Consider the following 21,549-nt stretch of genomic DNA (forward strand, 5'->3'; position numbering starts at 1 on the left):
TTTTTTTTTTTTTGTTTTTTTGTTTTAAGTGATCTCTGTGCCCCACGGGGAGCTTCAGAGTCACATGCCCTCCTCACTGAGCCAGTCAGTCCCTGGGATTTTCTTAATAACATTTCTTTAGCTTACTTCGTTAGAAGAATACAGTATACAAAATGGTGTCAATTCTTATAGATAAGGGTTCCGGTCAACAATAGGCTATTAGTAGTTAAGTTTGGGGGGAATCAAAAGTTATCTCTGGATCTTTGACTGCATGGGGATCCAGGCCCTAATCTCCCACATTGTTCAAGGTCAACTCTCTCTCTCTCTCTGTATATAATGCTGTACTGTATATGAAATATCACACAGCAGGCCTCTACTGTACCCAATCTCGAAAATACGACACCCCATAATGAAAACCCAGGGAATTCACCATCATGCTATTCTTCGGGTCCCAAGTTCTCTTCTTTCTTCTCCACACCTTTCAGGGTCTCCTTACATTTGGTTTACACCTAACGCCTGGGATTCTTAGCTGTGCTCAGTGGACGGGATAAGGAGACGTGACATGTGTGTTCCGTCTATAGAGGTCAGCCTCCTTTCAGTCGATTTAGGGTTTTTTTTATTTTTTTAAATTTACATTTATTTACTTTTGAGAAACAGAGTGAGACAGAGCATGAGCGGGGGAGGGGCAGACAGAGGAGACACAGAATCTGAAGCAGGCTCCAGGCTCTGAGCAAGCAGTCAGCACAGAGCCCGATGAGGGGCTTGAACCCGCCAACTGTGAGATCGTGACCTGAGCCAAAGTCTCTCAACCGACTGAGCCACCCAGGCGCCCCTCAGCCTATTTAGTTTTTATAGTTTCACTTTCATCAGCCCCACAAGTAAGAGCGTGTTGTGAGGTGGATTCTAGAAGTCAGGGAATCATCAGAGTAACGGATTTTACATTTGGCCTCAAGCACCACGAAGTCGGGGTGGGTATTGCGACATCCAGATTTGGCCAGTGGACATGTCTCCAAAGTCTGTTCTTTTGGCCTCATTATCTTTCACACTTCTTCACACCTTGATTGACCGTGCATGAGGTTACAAATTTTATCTTGCAATTTCTTGGGCCTTGACCCTGGCTACACACACACACACACACACACACACACACCCCAAACAGTGGAAGCCGTTGGCTTATATAATCCCAAACGAGGGGAAACAGTAACCTTGGGGACTAAAACGAGACGCCCTCAAGTCATCTGCTTCATACACACAGAGGCTAAAAGGAATTCATGTGAAAAAAGAAAAGTTCAGTCTTTCATTTGGATTTCTGGGCTATCATTCCACCAGAGATGTTTTTTGGAGGCTCACTTCATTTCTCTCTAGTTCTGTGGCAAGTGAGATGGCTCGGAGTTTCAGAATCATAATGAGAAGCCGTGTTTTAGGTTTTTTTCTTATTCTGCCAGGCAGTTTTTCTTGTCACCCTCTGCTCTCCTTTCTGCCCCTTCCCTCTGCTCCCCCAGGTCCCTCAGGAGACCGCCAGAGCGCGCTGAGGCCCAGCCAGCAAAGTGTAGCTTCCCGTTTACAAAGCAACTTTGGAACAGAGGCTATTTCTGAATCGGGAAAGGAACGCACTGGCGTATTATTTTCGACAGAGAAGTTAAAGATCATTAATAGTGCTTGTTATATTTAGCAAGAAAGTTTTGCTTTTTCCCCTAAAGTGCTGAATTATACTAGTTTCCTTAGGACCGATAACTACGCACACGGAATTTCCTGTCTACTACCAAGAAGTGCCATTTTAGTAAGAAAAAGAGAAAAAAAGCCATCAGTTATTTAGCGGGCCTTATACATATGCTGTAATAAAGGTGTACAAATGGTGTTAGAAAAAGCACCACTCGCCTAGATTGAGGGTAAAGCGACCCACGAGCTGAATCCTGAAAGATGGGGAGGACTTTGCCAGAACAAGGGTTGGGGGTGTATTTCGAGCAGAGAGAGCAGCGTCCACAAGGTCACGAAAGCACAACGAAGCCCGGAGACTCTGAGGAACAGCCAGAGTCCTTAGCTGGGAGCAGCAGAAAGCTGACTGATTTTAACGAAAATGAATCGAATGTGCCTTTCAGAGTTTACAGTACCCTTTCCAAACACCTTGCAAAGGGAGGTGTGTTGGATGGTTTTCAAAACTCCAAAGTACTTTCTGGAGAAATATGTCTGTGGCTTATACACTTATAATTACTATATTATTAATTATTTAATACAAGCGTGGTGTAGGGAGATTCCATCAGTTGAACCTCTGGTGTGGATTATTGGTTTTAGCAACATACGGAAGCCATTCAGCTGATATCCGGTGTTCACGTTGGGGGCAGCCAATCCCAATCATGAGACAACAAAATGAGGCCAGAAGGAGGAGTCCCAGATTTGGCAGAATCGTTATCAGGGCTGAGTTGCTCTTTGGTCTTCTCGGTTTGCTGCCCTTGGCTCCTTGACCTTCAGATCGTTTTTATGCCTCCTAAGGTATCTGCAGAGTCGCCGCACTCCGGGTACAGTCTTTAGCTGGGCTTCACTCAACAAACCTTTGCTGAGCACACACTAGGGTCCCCACTTGGCCAGGCTCTGAGATACAAGAGTAAATCGGATGTGACTCCTGTCTGTGGGGGAGTTTAGCGTCCACTGGGTAAGTTCGATAAGATCCATGATTATAACACAATTCCTTTAGGCCTCCAGGGGCTGAACGAGGCAGGATCCCAGGGTGGGGTTGAAGCTCCATACAAATCAGCTTCCCCGCTGGCTTATATCGGCAGTAGTGACACTGGTGGCTCTTCAGGTTTTTTCTGCACCTGAATTTCAGGTGTTACCAGTAATGCAGGTGGCGCAGCGGCTCAATTTCCATTTGTTAGGAGAAATTTCCATTTTAGAATCGTCTCCTTTTGTTCGCAGCAATTTTCTGAGAATACAGAATAGAGATGCAGTCGGTTCATTTCTAGTTCTTGATTCCGGTGTCAATGAAACATTCCTTTTGAAATCATCTACCAAAGATGAAGAAAAAAAAAAAAAGGCAGCTCTTGGAGGCCCCAGTGAGATTCGAACTCACGACCCCTGGTTTACGAGACCAGTGCTCTAACCCCTGAGCTACGGAGCCTCGGTGAGTCCCTCTTTGACTCCTTGTCCTAAGGTTGATTATATATTCAAATGTCTGGGTTCCTGTTTCTCAAGTTTCTGGAAATTTCATGTTCCACCCTCATCCCCTTTCCTACTTTCTCCGTGACAGTTTCAATATCAGAAGGGCTGTCTGGGGACCGGGCTCGGACCAGCAGCGCCTCAAAGTAACGAGACCGGGGTCAGGGAGGAAACGCGCCCGGAAGCTGCGGGCCCCCGAGCCACGCCCGCAACAGGTGCGCCTGGAGCTGGCAGGGACCGCTTCCCTCCGTACTCTCGCGGCTCGGTCGCTGGCTTACACGGAAACAGGAGGAACCAAACCCAAACACACCTCGACTGCTGGCCAGGCCAAAGGAGTCATGAAAACGACCCGGAAAAGCAAGATTCCGGCGCTGGGAAGCGGGGGGCCGCGCGGCGCTTCCGCCCGGGACTCCGGAATGCGCGCTCCACGCGGCAGGGGAGAGGCCGTGCGACCCTTGCCTGCAGGGCCGGCGGCCAGCCGGGCAGAGGGACCCACAGGCTGGGACAACCACCGTGCGCAGGCGCAGCACTGCCTGCGTGCCCTGGGGCCTCACGAACGCACGCGATCGATGGGAAACCTAACAAGGGGTGGGCGTGTCCATGAAGGTGAGAGCGAGGTCAGTGGAGGGGGTTCAATGTTACCACTTACTCTTAGGCGCCGTGCTGACCCCGCTAGGATTAGCGGTCCGCCCCCCGCTTCCGGGAGCGGCCAGTGTGTTCACATTCTCCCAAATCCTCGACTTGCCTGCGCAGAAGGGCCCTGTCTTCCGAAGCTTCGCGTCGTCGCCAGAGTATCGGAGAAGGGGGTGCAGGTCCGAGGAGGGTCAGAAAGTCCCAGCCGGCCTGTGATTTGCAGGTTTGTGTACAATGTTCACTTCCTGCTTCTAGCACCTAAAGAAATGTATAACGTCGGTGAAACAGGCCTGTTAGGGTCAGAGAAATCACTTGAACTTTTTTGGGGGGGGGTTGTTTTATTTTTTAATGATCTTAAGTTATCTCAGTGGGCTCTCTGCCCTTCCCTGTCTGCAGAGACAAAGACTGAAATGCGTTCATTCGATGAGCCCTTGGGCTGGATTCTGTGCAGGCTCCTGGTCTTTCGGCAAGTCCTCAGTAGGTAGAGACCCCGCGGCGTGCGTGCAAATCTCGACCACGCGGCGTGTGTGACAGACTGTTTCACCTGCAGATACAGTTATATTGAGAGCGTTTTTGCAGCTCTGCGAGGGCCTGCAAGAAACTACAGTTCTCGAAGGGGACGAGCCCAGATAGCGCTCTTCTCCCAGCTTGAGTCTCCAAAAGTCAGCCTGGAACTCAAGACCTCAGGGGCAGGAAGACAGACGCTCCAGGTTCTGATCATGGAGGCATGGCCCCCTCATAAGAATTAAAGAACTCTCTTTAAGAAAACGGGAAAGGAAGCAGAGAACACAGTCGGGAGGGAGACGGGAGGGACGGAAGTAGGAGATAGACACCCGCCTCCATCAAGTCCCCAGATCTGTTGGCAATACTCCCAAGGGGTCCCGAACCACCCCTCTCCCCGGCCCGAGTCTCCAGGTGGGACTCTGAATTTTGGTCCACTTCCACTAACACCGCACTAAGGTACTATATAGCCACACAGGATATCAGGGGGCTCTTACAGATTTTTAGAAGAAAACTATATTCAATATGGGGAAAGGCCATAAAATACCAGTAAGTGAAAAAGGCTGAGTGCAAAACTACATGATACGATCACAGTTTTATTCTAAACGCCTTGCACCTTCACTTAGAAGGAAATAAGTCAGCACAGTGGGGACTCTCCGTTGGCTTTCGAATTTATGTGTAAAGCCCTCTATAATTAGCTTGTAATGCTTGTTCAATTATACAAATTAAAAGATACTTGAGTAATATTTCTCTGTGTTTGGTTGAGCCTTACTTACGGTAAATGTGATTTGTGGAGCCAAAGATTCAGAATTCCATAAATGTAGGACCCAGCCCTTTGACTCTGATGCTAACCTTGACAATTCACTTTTCCCTACTGTTGTTATTAATTTTTACCTCCTTCTGATGTAGGAAATCTTTGCCTAACTGGAATTTGGTTTTCATTTTTTAAGTTTATTTATTTATTTTGAGAGAGAGAGAGAGAAAGAGCATGAACAGGGGAGGGACAGAGGGAGAGAGAGAGGGAGAGAGAGAATCCCAACCAGGCTCTGCACTGTCAGCACAGAGCCGGACATGGGGCCTGACCTCATGAACCGTGAGATCATGACCTGGGCCGAAACCAAGGGTCAGATGCTTAACCGACTGAGCCACCCAGGCACCCCTAGAATTTGTTTTAACGGGTGTTTTCGGAGAGCCGTTGGATTGATCTCCAAATTTAGGGTTAGGTTCAAGAGAGGAAATCGGGGACCTCTACTTCTCTCTTGGCATCTCACATCTGCCAGTAGCTTCCACGGGCTGAATCCACATAGGAGCTAGCGGGGCAGGAGAGCCCAACGGGACACAGCCTTCCAGGGAAGAAACGCAGGCCAGAGAATGGGTCTGGATGAGCAAAGGAAGGATGAGCAGCACCCTAATGTAACTGCAGTGATAGGGTTAGGGTAGGGTTGGTCGAGTCGTGAAATTCTTGGACGGACCTCGGGTAATAGGGTAGGTTGACGCTTGAGCAGCGGATACATAATATTTACTTCTAAACAGCTTGAATTGGCCCATATAGGGAGTACAGCCATTGCAGTATGTTGGCCACTCACCGCCATCGGGTGAGGAGGAAGGCAGGAAGTCTAGTCCTTTCTGGCAGACGCCTCCCAGGGAGACTGGTCTGCGAAAGGCAGCTCTCCTGTGAAATAAGGCTGGTTCTGGAGAACATGCCGTGGGGCTTCTGGTTTCATTCCAAACACCACCTAAGGCTGCAGTGATATCTCCTGCTCGAGAGGCGGTCAAGTCTGTTTCTCTTGGGGACCCCATGAGCTACATAAATAACGTTTTGGAAATCTCGTTCTGATCATACTGGTCGCGTGGATTATCTTTTTAAAACGCACGATCCTGCCCTACACTTGAGTGTGGGAACACTCCCCTGATACCAGGGATGTGCAAAGTTGCAGGTCAGGAAACATCCGTTGCTGGTCCACAGAGAGGTAAGCTTGTTCCAGAATGTAATTAAACGCACTCCTACCTTCCCTGAGGCACTTTCACTACAAACAGTCCGTCAACAGAATTAAACAAGATGCTCACCGATACAACTGATTTCTTTCTGGCACGAGCTCCCTATCGTGGGACAGAGAAGACTGGTGTAGACATTTAGGGACTGTGGTGGTCTGCCGACCGTACGCTGAGTGGCTGTGTTCGGTTTTATGTCCTTCTTGTCACTTGCCCTCAACAGGCTCTCCGCAGACAGTAGCCACGCACCTTTGTGTGCCGTTGGGCTGATGGGTAGCTGGTTAGTTCCATTGGACATGAAGCAGAGAGAAGACCCTGGTTTTGCAATAGCTCCTTTCCGGCCGACAGGACTCAACTGGGATCCGTAACACCTTTTCTTACAACTAATACCCAGTGTGGCTTCTGTTGGCCTTTGGAATCCCTCATGGGTAAGATTTAGTGAGACAAATGCTCTTGCCTCCTCTTTTACAGGGTGAGAAAGGGGGCAGCAGGAGCCAAGAAGGTGCGCACACATTTCTAGCTAGGCGTAAATAAGTGTCACTGGGTCCCAAAGGGGCCTGGGAGAGAAGGTCACGGGCAAGAATGTCGGGGGCTCCATAAGTGAGACACCCTGTTCTGGTTCCGGGAAGAGACAGAACAGAAGAGCGTATCTGGTCCACCGAGCCCACCTGTATGGGGAACGTAGAGATAGATTTTTCGCTCTCTGCAGTGGAGAAAGGGGATAAAGCACACTCCAGTGCGGAGAAGGTGATGGTGACGCCAGCACGAGACCGGGGGAAGGAACGTGCCTACGTCTCTGCCTTTCACAAACCTCTGCGCCCCAGACGTACCCCCCACCCACCCTAGGTCACGCTTGTCCCTGAGCGGCAGCTAATCTAGAGTAGAGAGAAATTGTTAGCCCGAGAAGCCTGGAGTCGGGCCACTCCTCTGAAAGGACGTGAGCAACAGATAACAGAAAAGAAACGGAGGCCCTAAGCTTCCCCCAGAAGAATAACAAAGAACCCAGAGTTGCCAGTGCACTCAGAATAAAAACCACGGAACGACAGATTCGCGAGAGAGTCGGCAAACTCTTCCCGGAAAGGGCCAGATGGTAAACATTTTAGGCTCTGCGGGCATATGGTCTCTGTCGCCACTACTCAGCTCCAGACTGTGGCTCAAAACTCGTCTCAGATAAATAAGACATAAGCGAGGAAGCGGGGCTGTGTTCTTACAGCACTTCATTCACAACACTGAAATTAGAATTTCATACAATGTTCACAGGTCACGAAATATTCCCTTGATGTTTTCAACTACTCTAAAATGTCAGTTTTAGCTCACAGGCCCTGTACAAACGGGCCTCGGGCGGGATTTGGCTCCCGGGGCTGGTTCCCTGACCCCAGAATAGCATACACTACGGAATGTCAAATACAGGTAAAGACCAGCTCTCAAAGTCCGCTCTGCGGTGGGAGCTCCATTATCTGGATTTCTTGTCTTTTCCTTTTTGTCTTGTTCCTTTAATTGTCCTGTGATTGCATTTGCCATTACTATGGTTTCAGTTACCATGGCTACAGAACAAATTACCCCTCAAATCAAGGGCTTAAAGCAAGTATGACATAGGTTTTGACTTAAAAATACATATATGTAATTTGTGTAGGGCCCTGATAGATAGTCCACCTGCGTGCGGCTCAGCAGAGATCTTTCTGGGATCTGACCCAAGGCTTCACAATTGCATCCTTGGCTTTCTCTTTAGACCGTGTTTTCCCAGAAGACTTTTCTTAATTGTAACATCGTCTGTCATCTGGAGAAGCTGGCAATGGGGAACAGTTTTACTGCTGAATATTCACCAAGTCCTGGCTCCTTTATAATTAGCCATTCTTTCCTTAGTGTGTCTGTCTCTCGTAGTGTGTCCCTCTCGTGTCTCATTTCACCGTAGGCATCTAGGAAAAGCCAGGCGACACCTTCAGAACATTGCCCGGAAACGTCCTTCGCTGAATCTCCAAATTCATTAGGTACATTTTCTATTTTTTCACATTTACCATAGTAACAGTCCTGCTAAGCTTTCTGCCATTAGATAATAATGCTCTCCTTTCCTCCAGCCTTTTCGAAAAGGATTTTATTAAAATCTACAGCCAATGTGGGGCTTGAACTTGCAACCCTGAGACCAAAACTCACATGCTTTACTGAGTGTGCCAGCCGGGCGCCCTTCTCCGGGCTCATTTTTCCTCACCCTCCTTGAAACGTCCCTGACTCTGGGATCGCAAGTTCTGCCAAGTTCTGCCAGCACAACACCACGGTGATTTCTCTGGTCTTTAGTGAGCCACGGCTGTGTCCCCCACAGCAAGGCTGGATCTTAGCTAGGGGTGCGGAGGGGCAGAGGGCTCACCCTTCCAGGCTTTATCTCGGCCGTCTCTTCCGGCCGTGCTTTCTCGGCCCTAGGGGTGGTGACTGCTCCCTGGGTCGCTCTTCTTAAAGTCTTCCCAGTTCTCTTTACTTGTTCCTAGCCAATTCCTTGTTCCTCCGACCCTCCCTTTAGTTAACAGTTCTTGACATTAAAACTTGCCCTGTTCGTTATAAGATAAACAAGTTCTGGGGATATCGTGTAAAACATGTCAACCATAGTTAGCAATACTGAAATATGTACTTGAAAATTGCTGAGAGAGTGGATCTTAAAAGTCTTCATCACAAGGAAAAAATTGTCACCATGCGAGGTGACAGATGTTGGCTCAAGTTGCTGTGGTGATCGTTTTGCGATACGTTCCTATATCAGATCCTTACGTTGCCCATCTTAAACTTACAGTGTTCTAGGTCAATCATATCTCAATACAACGTGAAAAATAAGTAAATAAATAAACAACCAAACACCTTTTCCTGTCAAATTACTGCGCGGTGTCTCTCTCCTGATTGGACGGATGCCCCCGACCCATTGCCACGTAAAAAACCACATTAAAACGTGATGGCTTAACTGACACAACAGCTCTCGTTTATTCTCTCCCAGACTTGGTTGGGAATCTGGGCAGAGCACCGAGGACACGGCTTGTCTCTGCTCCTGGTTTCGGGAGAGCCCACTGGAGGACTGTGAGGCTGGGGGCAGGAAATCATGCGAAGGACCATTTCCCCGCGTGTCAGGCAGCCGCTGCTGGTGCGGGCTGGAGACCTCAGTTCCCCCCTGCAGGGTCTCCTGTGGCCCAGGTCGGGCTTCCTTGCAGCGTGGTGGCTGGGTTCTGAGGACAAATGCCCTGAGAGAAGGCTGTTGGAAGCGGTGGCGAGCTAACACTGGGAGCCCAGCAGCATCGGTTCCAAGCATCGCAGATCTACCTGGATCCAATGCGACGCGACACAGTCCCCCACCCTCGGGCGGAAATGTGTCAAAATCGCATTACAGGAAGAACCCGTGGCATGACATCTCTCAGTAGGGCCATCTTTGGAAAATACCATCTGTCACAGGCGTTCTTATGGCTGCACTCAGAAGCCGCTACTATTTGAGACTTCACTTACCCAATTTCCCCTGAACCGGTAAGGAAAAAATGGGTAAAATACAATATAACAAAGAGGTGTCAGGAAATGTACTGTCCACGAGTTCATGACATATTGACTGTGCTGTGAGGAATCCATCTATGAAAGACAGTTGGATCATGGCATATTTTCTGCTGCAATTCCATATGACGGGGCATTCAAAATAATATCTATGGGGTGCCTGGGGGGCGCAGTCGGTTAAGCGGCCGACTTCAGCCAGGTCACAATCTCGCGGTCTGTGAGTTCGAGCCCCGCGTCGGGCTCTGGGCTGATGGCTCAGAGCCTGGAGCCTGTTTCCGATTCTGTGTCTCCCTCTCTCTCTGCCCTTCCCCCGTTCATGCTCTGTCTCTCTCTGTCCCAAAAATAAATAAAACGTTGAAAAAAAAATTTTTTTTAAATAATATCTACTTTCAAGTATCTCCGATATTTTAAACCTGTATGCGGAAGTTTTCATTCCACAGAAAATATATACATAGACTTCAAACCGGTATAGGCCGAGTGCAAAAATTCAACATATGCATACATTAAGATAGGCACTTAATTTTCGATACTGTTGTCATTGCCCTGCTGAAACATAATCACACTAAAAAGAGTCAAATCTACAAATAATAACCCACCTTTTAAAAAAGGTATTTCCCACGCAGCTTTAGAGTAATAGATGAAGAAATCACAGATTTAAAAGTGATGTCTTACAAATTTAAATGTGCTGTATGGATCTAGACCCTTGCGGTCTGATTACAGGAACCTGTCCATACTCCTGTTTATCGGAATTTTAAAGTGCTTCTCTCTTTCACGGCTTAGTCCCAGAACGGTAGTTGCACCAAGGTTACTTCGTTTCCTTCTTGGCTATTTCATTTTCACCGTCAGCTGGTGTTTTTCCAGCCACCGAAGGCAAACATGTTTCAGACTAGCTGCTGCCGCCCAAGGTGGGTCATTTTTACTGAAAAGCACCCGAGAGCCGTGGAGAAAGGAGGGGCAGGACTGTCCTGCAGCGCCCGAGCGACCGCGCAGGGCGGAAGACAGCGCTGGGGAGTGAACCCGGGAGCGAGATGAAAGGTTAAGGGCGGCTCGGGCGCCGTACTCCCCCGCGGTCGCGTCTCTGGGTTCCGAACCCGCGCCTCGCCCAGTCTCTCCGCGAGACGCCGCGGGCGCTGAGCCCCGGGGCACGCGCGGAAGCACCTCAAGTAGCAGATTTGGCCGGCGTCGCGCCGCGGTGTCAGGATGGCCGAGTGGTCTAAGGCGCCAGACTCAAGCTTCCGCTTCCCGCTCTGGGGCTTCTGGTCTCCGCATGGAGGCGTGGGTTCGAATCCCACTTCTGACACTTCCGTTTTGTTCCTCTCTCCGTGGATTCAAAATTCTCCCGCGTAACCGCCTGCGACTAACTAACCGGCCACAAAGAGAGTACGGGGGTGTGTTCACGGACATTTGGACGCGACCCCTTCCCTCTTCCCAGAAACTGGAACCGCGTGCGCGGGTGGGCGAGTCATCCGCAGGCGGGAGGGGTTTTTACTGAGGAGAGAATTACTGAACCCGCGAGCGGAAAAGCACCTGTTCCCAAGTTCCGTCCCGAAGTGTGCAGTGCCGCCTGTGAACTCTGAGAGCGAAAACCTTTAAGTCAGCAATGGCGGAGAAGTGGCCTCGCTGTGCAAATACGCTCACTAACAGTAAGAGCTCCCTCTGAGATTGTATCTCAGGGTTATGTGATTTTTATGTGATTCATTTTTTGAAGGTAAAAAAAAAATGCATTCTATGAAGTTCTGCGTAGGCTAACATCTTGGTCTGAAACTGCAGATCTTAGATGTCTGCAGCTTTGCTATTGAATACGAGTTTGTCCCCCTGTTACTGAATTACTATCCAGCAACTTCTCCGGCAGGGATGTGTCTCGGTGGGATTCCAGCTCAGCTCCACCGCTGGCCTTGCCTAGGAAAGTCATTGTAGTAGTTTTTTTCTGTGTTCAAAATAGAGAGATATCTGACACACAATACTGTGTAAGCTCAATATCGTGTAACACTTAAGGTGTACAACAGAGTTCTTAGCTGGCCACATAATTATCATTTCTTCTAGTGCTGACAACAATCAGCATCTCGGTTCTTGACAAGTTTAATGTTCATAACACAGTTGTGTTGTTTATAATCACTGTGCTGTCTTTTAGGGTTCCAGGACTCATTTATCTACTAGTTGCAAATATACACCCTGGAGTGTCTCTCCCACCCACCCCCACCCCCAGCTCCTGGATTCCACCACTCCACTCTCTGCTGACACAATTTTGTTTTTAATTCCACATATCTCCTATATGTAGTATTTGTCTTTCTCTCTCTGACTCATGTCACTTAGCATAATATACTCAGGGTCTATCCATGTTGATTCAAATGGCAGAATTTCCCTTTTTTCTCCTGGCTGAATACTCTTCTATTATATACGTATAGATATATATCTCTCACATCTTGATCCATTCATGCATTGACAGACAAAGGTCACTTCCATATCTGGGCTATTATGCATAATACTGCACTAAACATGGGAGTGCCTATGTCTCTTCACTGCTGTTTTTATTTCCTTTGAATAAATACCCAGAAGTGGCATTTCTGTGTCATATGAGAGTTCTATTTTTATTTATTTCTTTTTTTGAGGAACCTCCACCCTGTTTCCGGCAGCGGCTGTCCCCGTTTGCACCCCCACCAGCAGTGAGCCAGGGCGCCCTTTTCTCCACATCCTTCCTTCCACAGCCTCTTCCTGAGGCTGGCTGTTCTAACAGGTGTGAGGTGATACCTCATTGTGGGTTGGATTCTCATTTCCTTGACAGCTAGTGATGTTGAGAACCTTTTCATTTGCCTGTTGTCCATTCGGACGTCGTCTTTGGGCAAATGTCTATTTAGTTCCTCCGCCCATTTTTAAATCAGATCGGTTGCTACTTTGTTATTAAGTTGTATGAATTCTTTACAAACTTTGAATATTAACCCCTTACCCAGTACATGGCTTGCAAAATTTTCTTCCCATTCTGAGTGAGCCCTGGGACCAAAGGGTGATGATGAGTGAGGCAAGAACCAAGACGAGCGCTGTCAGGAGTGGGATTCGAACCCACGCCTCCACGCGGAGACCAGAAGCCCCAGGGCGGGAAGCAGGTGCTTGAGCCTGGCGCCTTAGACCACTCGGCCATCCTGACGCACCGCGCACCGCTGGGGGTAAGGACCATTAATGACCGAGGCCCTTCCGTGCAGGAAGGGGGCGGGGCTGTGTTTCCAGAAGGTACGGGGCGAAGCACCCGCAAACCCGAAGGCACAAGCGGACGAGCGGTGCGTGCGGGGAGTTGCGCGCTGGCGGCGGGGTGAAGGCGCGCGTCCCGGGGGCCTGCCTGCAAGACCCGTCTAGGGCGTGGGGTGCGGCTGCGGGTGCTACCGGGGCCGGGGTGCGCCCGCCGTGCCTCGGGGGCTTCCCTGGACGGTCACGGACCCTCCCGCGCCTTCATCTGCACGAGCTTTCCCGCGGGGAGCCGGCCCCGGGGCGCAGCGGTGTTTTCGCGTCTCACCGGCTCCGGCCAGGGCGCGCGGGGGCCTTGAACGTCCCTGCGCGGCCCTCGGGTTCCCTCCCCAGGGTCCCCTGGCGCCACCTCCTGGCTCCCCTCGCTTCTCCCCTTCCATTCCTTCGGCCTGCAGGGCGAGAAGGGATGTGATGCGGGGCGCGCGCCTCATCATAGGGCGCAGAATGAGAGAAATAGGAGGGCACGGGCGGACGGCTGGCTTCACAATCTCTCCTGAGTTGAAAAAGACGTTGTCTTTTAAATCCCTCCTGCCTCGACCAATGTTCCCTTTTCCTGCCGCCCCATAGGAGCGTTCTCGGTCAGTTCCCTCAGTTAATGGCCTGCAGAAACCTTTCGTTTCCCACGAGGACCCCTGAAACATGCAGGCCCCGACTGGCAGACAGCTGTGCCAGGATCCTAGTCTGTGCGCACGGCCGTGGGGGGCCGGGGCGGGGGGGGGGGGGGGATAGTTGTCTGGTTTGGGTTGGTGTCCGTCTTCACAGAGAGCACCCCAAATACTGTCTCCAAGGCAACGCAAAGAGGTGGAAAACGTGAAGGTCTTGAATCAGATGTGTGTGCCTGAAGCCCCGTGACTCACAAAAGTGTGGTGTGGGATCGCTCTGCATGAGTCGGGCCATCTGTGAACGTGTCCTCCATCCCTACATTTAGGGAACAAGTGCTCCCTGGAGATCCTCTGGGGATTAAGGAGACTTCATGTAGGGCCCCCACCCCCACCCCACCCCAGCAAACCATGTGACAAGTGGCCGCTGCTCAAGACCCCGGCCACCTTCACTTTTCTATTGGCTAACGTGGCTGGTGTAGCAACAACGCCAATCCCCTGCTCCATTGCCCTTTCTGAACTGTGGTGTTCTATCTGCCAAACACTTAGAAAATGTGCTGCGAGTCCTCCTTTCTGCCAATGAACTTGTTTTCAGACTTCGCCTGCCCACCTTGGGCGGTGTGCTCTCTCAAGATGCCCTTGACATCTCAGTCAGGACTTCTTCCTCCTTCTCTCTCGGAAACTCTCCCAATGTATCGGTGTTATCAATCAGATGAAAAAGCAAGGCCTTGGGGTGCCAGGCTGGCTCAGTCGGTAGAGCCTGTGACTCTTGATCTTGAGGTTGTGGGTTTGAGCCCGATGTGGGGTGTGGAGGGTACTTGGCAAATAAAGTCTTTTTTTAAAAACCTGAAAACTTGGGGGCACCTAGGTGGCGGAGTCGGTTAAGCGTCTGACTTCAGCCTGGTCACGATCTCGAGGTCCGTGAGTTTGAACCCCGCGTCAGGCGCTGGGCTGATGGCTCGGAGCCTGGAGCTTGTTTCCGATTCTGTGTCTCCCTCTCTCTCTGCCCCTCCCCCGTTCATGCTCTGTCTCTCTCTGTCCCAAAAATAAATAAAAAACGTTGAAAAAAATTTTTTTAAAACCTGAAAACTTGACTTCTAAACATATCATATGAACACAATGTCAAAGGTTTCCTATGTCTCACTAGTTAATGAGTAAACAGTTAGAAATGTTTCCAAGGAGAATGGGAAGAACAGACCACACACAATCAGAAAGGCTGAAGTCAATTTGCTAACAGGTGCAAAACTGGTTAATATCCTATAGCACAATAAAGCTCAGTGTTTGGGGTCCTCTCTTCTCCTGGACAGAATTGTATTCCAAGCGTGCAAAATCCTTTGCAGGGATGTAGACAAGAGGCACTTGCAAAATTATTTGTTTTAATAAGTTAACCTCTACCACCATAGAGTTCTAGAATAGCCTCGTGAATGGAAAGTCAGCCCAAGGTGCCCATTCCTATAAAACTGGATAATTCCCAGAGGGGCTGCTAGACCATGCCCAGCACTTCACTAAGGCAAGGACCCAATAATTTCTGTTGTCCATTTTTACGTCTCTGATGATTTTTTGACGCATGCGAAATCTTATACAAGCTGATTAACAGTGAGCTAATTAGGAGAGTGGAGAGGGAGACGTGTTTGATCAGGTCACTGTGTTCTGACTCTTGTCTCAGTTTACCTATGTATAAAATGGGATATAGGTATTTAATTTCAGTACTGTGGTCAGGCAGAACACTTTAAAATCTTTTATGCTTTCCTTAGTTTACATGCTTTTCCAGGGGAGCAGAATAGGCCACCCCAGGGTGTGCCACTTTGGCATTTGACTCAACTGCCTGAAAAATGTAGATAGAAGACCTGGCCCAGGAAGGGAGCAATTAGCAGAAAAGACTGTAAAAAGTGTGGAACAGGGGTGGTGAGCTGGGGGGAGCTCACAGGGCCTGTTTGTTCTAAGTCCTTCCTGTGTCCCATTGTCTTTGCACCACATGACACATATTTGTTTACCAAACGTTTACTCTGCCCATCTTCCTGTGAGTCGTCTTCCTTCTTGTTGAAGCCCCGACCCCTGTCCCATTCCTTAGCTCAGAATGGCATATAAATCAACTTGCCCCCGAGTCTCTTGTCTTTGGGGCTCCCATATGTATGAAATTAAGTGTGTTTTCTCCTATTGATCTGTCCTATGTCAATTTAATTAACAGACCAGCCAAAAGAACCTAGAGGATAGAAGGAAAAATTTTCCTTCCCTACACTTTCTAATGGACTCATGTGTTCCCAAAATTAATAAAAACAAATGTATTCTTCTTCTTTTGTTCTGCATCTTTTTTTTTCCTATCCGTCCCTATTTGATTATTTAAACTATCAGATGTATGTAGTGTTGATGATGTTTTGGGGTGATGGTGGGATGGTCCGGAGCCGACAATCAAGAAAAAACTCTTGAAGACACATCCTTGGTGCAAAAAAAGGTGATTTTATTAAAGCATGGGGACAGGACCCATGGGCAGGAAGAGCTGCATGGGGTTGTGACAGGTAACTCATTATATACCCTCAGGCTGGGAGGGGGTCAGGGATAGGTTAAGTCTCTAAGGAATTTTGGAAGCAAGGTTTCTAGGACTTTGAGGGACTGGCTGTTGCCAAGGAAATGCCACTAACTGCCGTTTAATAAAACCTCAGTCATGAGACCCTTCAGATGTATACCAGGGGCCATAAGCTTGGAGTCTGATCGCCAGCATCTATCTAGGGGCAGTTGAGATCAAGGAAGTAGACTCACAGCATCCTAGAGGTTGGGATAATGTTAAGCTAAGGTTCTCTTTTGCCCCCAGCAAAGTGTCATCATCGAGGCAGCTGAGCTCCTAGCGGGAGGTCACTCTACCAGTTTCAAGGAATGTTAGTGGGCTGTAGGCAGTAAGGGAATTTAATTTTTCATCTGCCTTAGTTTCCCACATCACCGTGGCCAGCACTTACACCCCTTTCCTTTGTTCTTGGGTAGCCAGGAGTGTCCTGGGAATATCACCCATATCCCACCTGGGGGTGGGGGTGTGCCAGCCTGTACTTTGCCCTCAGCTTGCCCCACGCTCCCCCATCAGTGTGAAGGGAATTCAAAATCAGCATGTAATATTTGTTTCTCAAGCCCAATACAATGTACAAGTCAACTGAAACAGTCAAAACCTAGCAGACCAGAGATTTGGCCAAGGTCATGAAAGACTCCACGATTTGACTGATTGACAAACTAACTCCATACTGGTAGAGTAAGCAGTCAGTTAGGTTCTAACAGGATGTCTGGAGGCCAGCAGCAAGGAAGTCAGAGGCCGGTCCTGGTAACACTCCAAAACAAAGCCACGAGAAGCCAGATGGCACCAGACAGGCCAGAAACCCTCACCAAATAAGGGAGACAAGGCCCCCCAAACCCTACCCCCCACCAAAAAAATCCTACATATTCCATCCCCTAGTTAACAACTCTCAGTAAAAGCTAGACACCCAGCCCCTGACGGCGGCTCTCCCCTGAGCTCACTCGCTCTCACATCTCTAGTGTGCTCCCACTTTAATGAACTTCCTATTTGCACCCCTCAACCGTTGTGTCTGGTCTGTCCTTGAATGCTTTCTTGTGACAAGACCGAGAGCCTTCGGGGACGTCCTGGAGATGGGCTCCCCAGTCTACCCGGGACCACTTTCAGCCCAACCATGCCAACTGCAGCCCCAACGGAAAGGCAGGGACTTAACCTTGCACAGACTCGACCTTGCAAATGGACACCACTCTACTATTCCAGCCCCGGGAAGACACGTTCTTCCTGTCCACCCCCCCACCCCAGCCCAGCCAATGAGAAGCCACCATGCTTCAACTTCCGGTTTGCTCCAACAAACCTTTGGTTTGGAACTGCCTTCCCAGCTCACCCCTTTTCTGCTTAAAAAAGCACGTTTCTCCTTTGTTCCCTGGACTTGCCTATGGTTTTGCCAGATTGCAATTCTCTTTTATTCCCAAATAAACCCATCTTTCGCTGGTAAAAATAATAGGCAGCTTTTGTTTTTAAGGTTAATAGGCTAATTCAATACTGAGACAATAAATATCTTCATTGATGTAAAAGGTCTTATAGAATAATTGTTCAACACTTACTTTATGTGTCACTAGAAAATAAGCTCTCTGAAGACAAAAGTTTAGTTTCTTATTCTCACTGCTTAGAACTGTCTCTGGCACATAGTAGGGAAAAGATGAATTTCAATAAAAGTAAAGCCATAACTCAGACAGATATAAGAACCACCGTACGTTAAAGGCTTTACTTAACTCATAATACAGGAATCCAGCAGATTTTATCAGTTTAAAAGAGAATCCAAAGAGTAGGTATATTTATAGCTCAGGAATACTGAAATAAATGTGAAAATGTGACCCCAGCTTTTGCCACAGCAGGGAAGGGAAGTCATCTGAACCTCTCCTGTCCAAGACAGAGTGTGTACGTCTATAGACAAGAATTATTTTCCATTGCTCCCAGGTATTCGCAATTACCGAATTGTCGAGTGAATCAGAATTAGATAACCCAGAGGGGATTCTTTGAGAGAATGCGGTTTTCCGTTGACTCAAGACATTTTCCCCTATTGTACTTGTTGAATGTTTGTTGATTAAAACAACGACCCGCAGTATCTGCCCCTCCCTCACTTGTGCTGTCTCTGTCTCTCTCAACATGAATAAAAAACTTAAAAAAAAAAAAAAACAATTACCACGATGAAATATCAATAATACCTCCAGTGCCAAAGAAAGTTTGCTTTATGGTAATTGGAGGCAAAATTTCACTGGCTTGTAATTCTACTATTCTTCCTTTCATTATCTTGTCTTTTTGTTGCATAAAATTATGTTAACATACGTCCTATTTCACTTTTAGCTTTTAATATGTAACTTTCTGGAGATTATATTTTTTTCTTTCTTTTAAGAGGCATCGCGCTATCTTCTTATCCTAACAGAAAGAATACCTATTATGAAATATTTTAATCTCAGGATCTGTCGACTAACATTAAACCATCACTGGCTGGTTCTACAATCAAAGCACAGCTGTTCTCTTTCTTGTTTGAACCTTTTAATCTGTTTTCCATGCCTCTTTATTAGTCTTTCATATTTTCCACCTCTTAAACTCTGTCATACTGCTTCCGGAATATTCACTTAGATTTAGTCTAGTTTTTCTCTCTTTATTCGTATATTTCTGTTTACCCTTAGAGTGTTGAGCGTGATTTTTAAAAGAACACTTCTCAACTTTCATGTAGTCAAAATTGTCAACCTCTGTCTTCACCGTTGAGTTATATTTTGTCTTCACTCTGGAACGAAATTCACTTCGAGGTCAGTTCCGTACACTTCCATGTAGATGGCCACGTTAAAAAAAAAAATCTACCGCGGGTGGTGTTTACACAGCCTTCAGCAGTGGGATTTCAAAATGAAGACTCCGCACTCTCCCCTTGAAAACACCAGGCTCCCTCGTTGAAAATTCAGGTCCTGACTTTCCAAAAGTGAGAGCAAGATAGCAAAGAAGGCCATGGAGAGGCCAGGAAAGAGAACGGGAGCCCTGGGAAACTGGGGGAGATGGACCAGCTACATAATTTACGGGACCCAATGACAAAGGAAAATGGGGACCCCTGGCTCAAAGAGCGGGAGAAACGTGCTGTTCAAATTACTAAAATATACCCGCATGGGGGTGGGCTAGAGGCTCACTCCCACCAAGACTCCCACCCAGCGTCCCCTGGTAATGCCAGCTGCGAGACTACAACCTTTCCCCCCAGATCTCCTAGGGAGCTTACTGCTGGAGGGAGGGGGTCAGGAAGGGGAGTGGGAAGGGCAAATTGGCACAAACCCTTCTCTGGGAGGGAAGAGCCAGGAGAGCCCAGGCTTCAACGAAAGCCCCAGCCTCAACACGCTCCGTGCCCCAGTGAGCATCACGAAACATATTTAAAGGGAAAACTCTTAAGAATTTCAAGACGGCATCCGCAGAGCATAAACCCCAAGACAGAGCCCTTCTAAGTGTGGGTTTGGGGGTGACGGTGCGCTGTGTGACTGCATAGGTTCAGGTCCATAAATCCGGCCCTCTTGGGAATCACACACTATATTCAGAACCTTGAGAGAAATAATGGCTGAGTCCCTCTGGGGGTGAAGTATCACCTGCAGTTCTAGCGGCTTCCAGCTGGAGCTGAACTGTGATTGTGACTTGGGCCTTCTCAATCAGACCTTTCTAAGTAACTGAATAGAAACTGCAAGACAGTTCTGAAGCTGATGATGAGGCAGTAAGGAGTGGGCGATAGAAACGGTTCCTTAAGAAGCCTGAAGTATCTATCCTCTGTCCGCCGTCTTGGAACCTGTGGCGGCCTGCTAGGAACTGGACTCCCGAAACGACAAACACGTCTGGAAGGCCGTGATCCAAAGCCATTTTTGCTGGCTGTAGGCGAGGTCTGCGGAACCAGAGGGAGCACACAGCTCTTCTTAAAATTGAAGGTGTTTATGCTCGAGATGAAACTGAATTCTATCTAGGCAAGAGATGTGCTTATGTGTACAAAGCAAAGAACAGCACAGTGACTCCCTCTGGCAAACCGAATAAAACCAGGGTAATCTGGGGAAAAGTGACTCATGCTCATGGAAACAGTGGCATGGTTCGTGCCAAATTCCGAAGCAACCTTCCTGCTAAAGCCATTGGCCACAAAATCCGTGTGATGCTGTACCCCTCAAGGATTTAAACTAACTGAAAAGTAAATAAATAAAGGTGTAGATTTGTTGTCTTGTATTTTTGTTAAAAAATTAAAGGCTGAAGTATCGATAACTTGCCTTTGTAAAAATCCACTTACAAATGTGACCTCTCCCCAGGAGAACCACAAAGTTACCTTGGCTTCCACTCAAAACGAAACGTGGGGGACCTGCTACCTCTCCAGTAGCAGGCGCCTTCTATGTTCCAGACTTTTTTTTTTTTTTTTTTTGCTTTTTAACTTTGGAGCAATTCAAATCATAGGAACGAATATAACATTTAACCATGAAGCTGAAAGGAGAGAAGTCTGGTTTTGAATAAGTACGCAGCAGGTGGCCATGGGCTCAGATGTGAGCGAAGATCCCAGCAAGGTAGGATCCCCTTGGGCTCTGTAGCTCCAAGGCCAAGAGCCTGGAGGAAAGACGGAAACACCTGCGCGAACTGAGAGGCGGCTTCATATACTTCTGCGTAGGAGACAGTCTTTCAACGACGCTCTCGGGGCATCCCTGGAGGGTGGGAGAAAGAAGAGACGGTCGATGAGAGGGACAAGAAAGAAGAGCGAAAGGGTGTCAGGTAAGAAATGAGGACATGGAAACGTTTGGAAACAGCTTGGCAGGAGTCTTTGTCGGGAAGAACCAGGCCTCGCTGGCAGAAACGGGTCCAGACATAACTAGAAAGCGATCCGGGCCTCGCTTTCTGCTCCAAGGTCACAACATACGTACAGACTCTCTCCCGAACACCGACTCAGTGTCGGGACCAGAGATTGGAGATTCCGTGTAGGCCGGACGTCCCGCTGCAGGGGAGGAGGGCACGGAGCCTCCTGCGAGTCCTGCGCTCGCCCCTTCCCTGCAACCCCGGTAGTGGAGGTTCTGCAAGTAGCGCTTGTGGCTCCTCCCTCTGCCCCGCCCTCTGCCCCCGACCCTCCCTCCGCTCTCGCCCCCCACCCCGGCATGCCCCGCCCACTTCCCCCTCGCTCCGCCCCGCCCCCTCCCTCCGCCTTCGCTCCGCCCCCGCCTCGCGCGCCCCTCCCTCTACCCCGCCCAGCCCCCCTCCCTCCCCTCCCTCCGCTCTCGCCCCGCCCCCGTCCCAGCCTGCCCTTCTCTCTGCCCTAGCCGGGTCCCCACCCCATCCTTCCCCTCCCTCTGCCCCGCCCCTCCCCTCTAGCGAGTCCAGGCTCTGCCCCACGCCCCTGCCCCCTCCTGGGTGGCGGAGGTGCAGGGCGACCTAGTTTCGGGTCCACGAGCGCGC

The 21,549-nt window shown here is 48.9% G+C and overlaps 3 non-coding genes and 1 pseudogene across 3 annotated transcripts; 2 read left to right on the forward strand and 2 right to left on the reverse strand.

Annotated features, from left to right (window-relative positions):
- Positions 1–20,334, forward strand: part of LOC122490253 — a 38,627-nt pseudogene extending 18,293 nt beyond the window's left edge.
- TRNAT-CGU lies at positions 3,022–3,094 on the reverse strand. Its single transcript has one exon. It is a non-coding gene; the product is annotated as a tRNA-Thr (tRNA).
- Positions 10,966–11,071, forward strand: TRNAL-CAA. Its single transcript has 2 exons — positions 10,966–11,003; positions 11,026–11,071. It is a non-coding gene; the product is annotated as a tRNA-Leu (tRNA).
- On the reverse strand, positions 12,808–12,913 carry TRNAL-CAA. The gene is given in 2 exon segments: positions 12,808–12,862; positions 12,876–12,913. It is a non-coding gene; the product is annotated as a tRNA-Leu (tRNA).
- Positions 20,335–21,549: the final 1,215 nt, after the last annotated feature.

The sequence above is a fragment of the Prionailurus bengalensis genome, chromosome B2 (assembly GCF_016509475.1).
Source record: "Prionailurus bengalensis isolate Pbe53 chromosome B2, Fcat_Pben_1.1_paternal_pri, whole genome shotgun sequence".
Classification (NCBI taxonomy): Eukaryota; Metazoa; Chordata; class Mammalia; order Carnivora; family Felidae; genus Prionailurus; species Prionailurus bengalensis.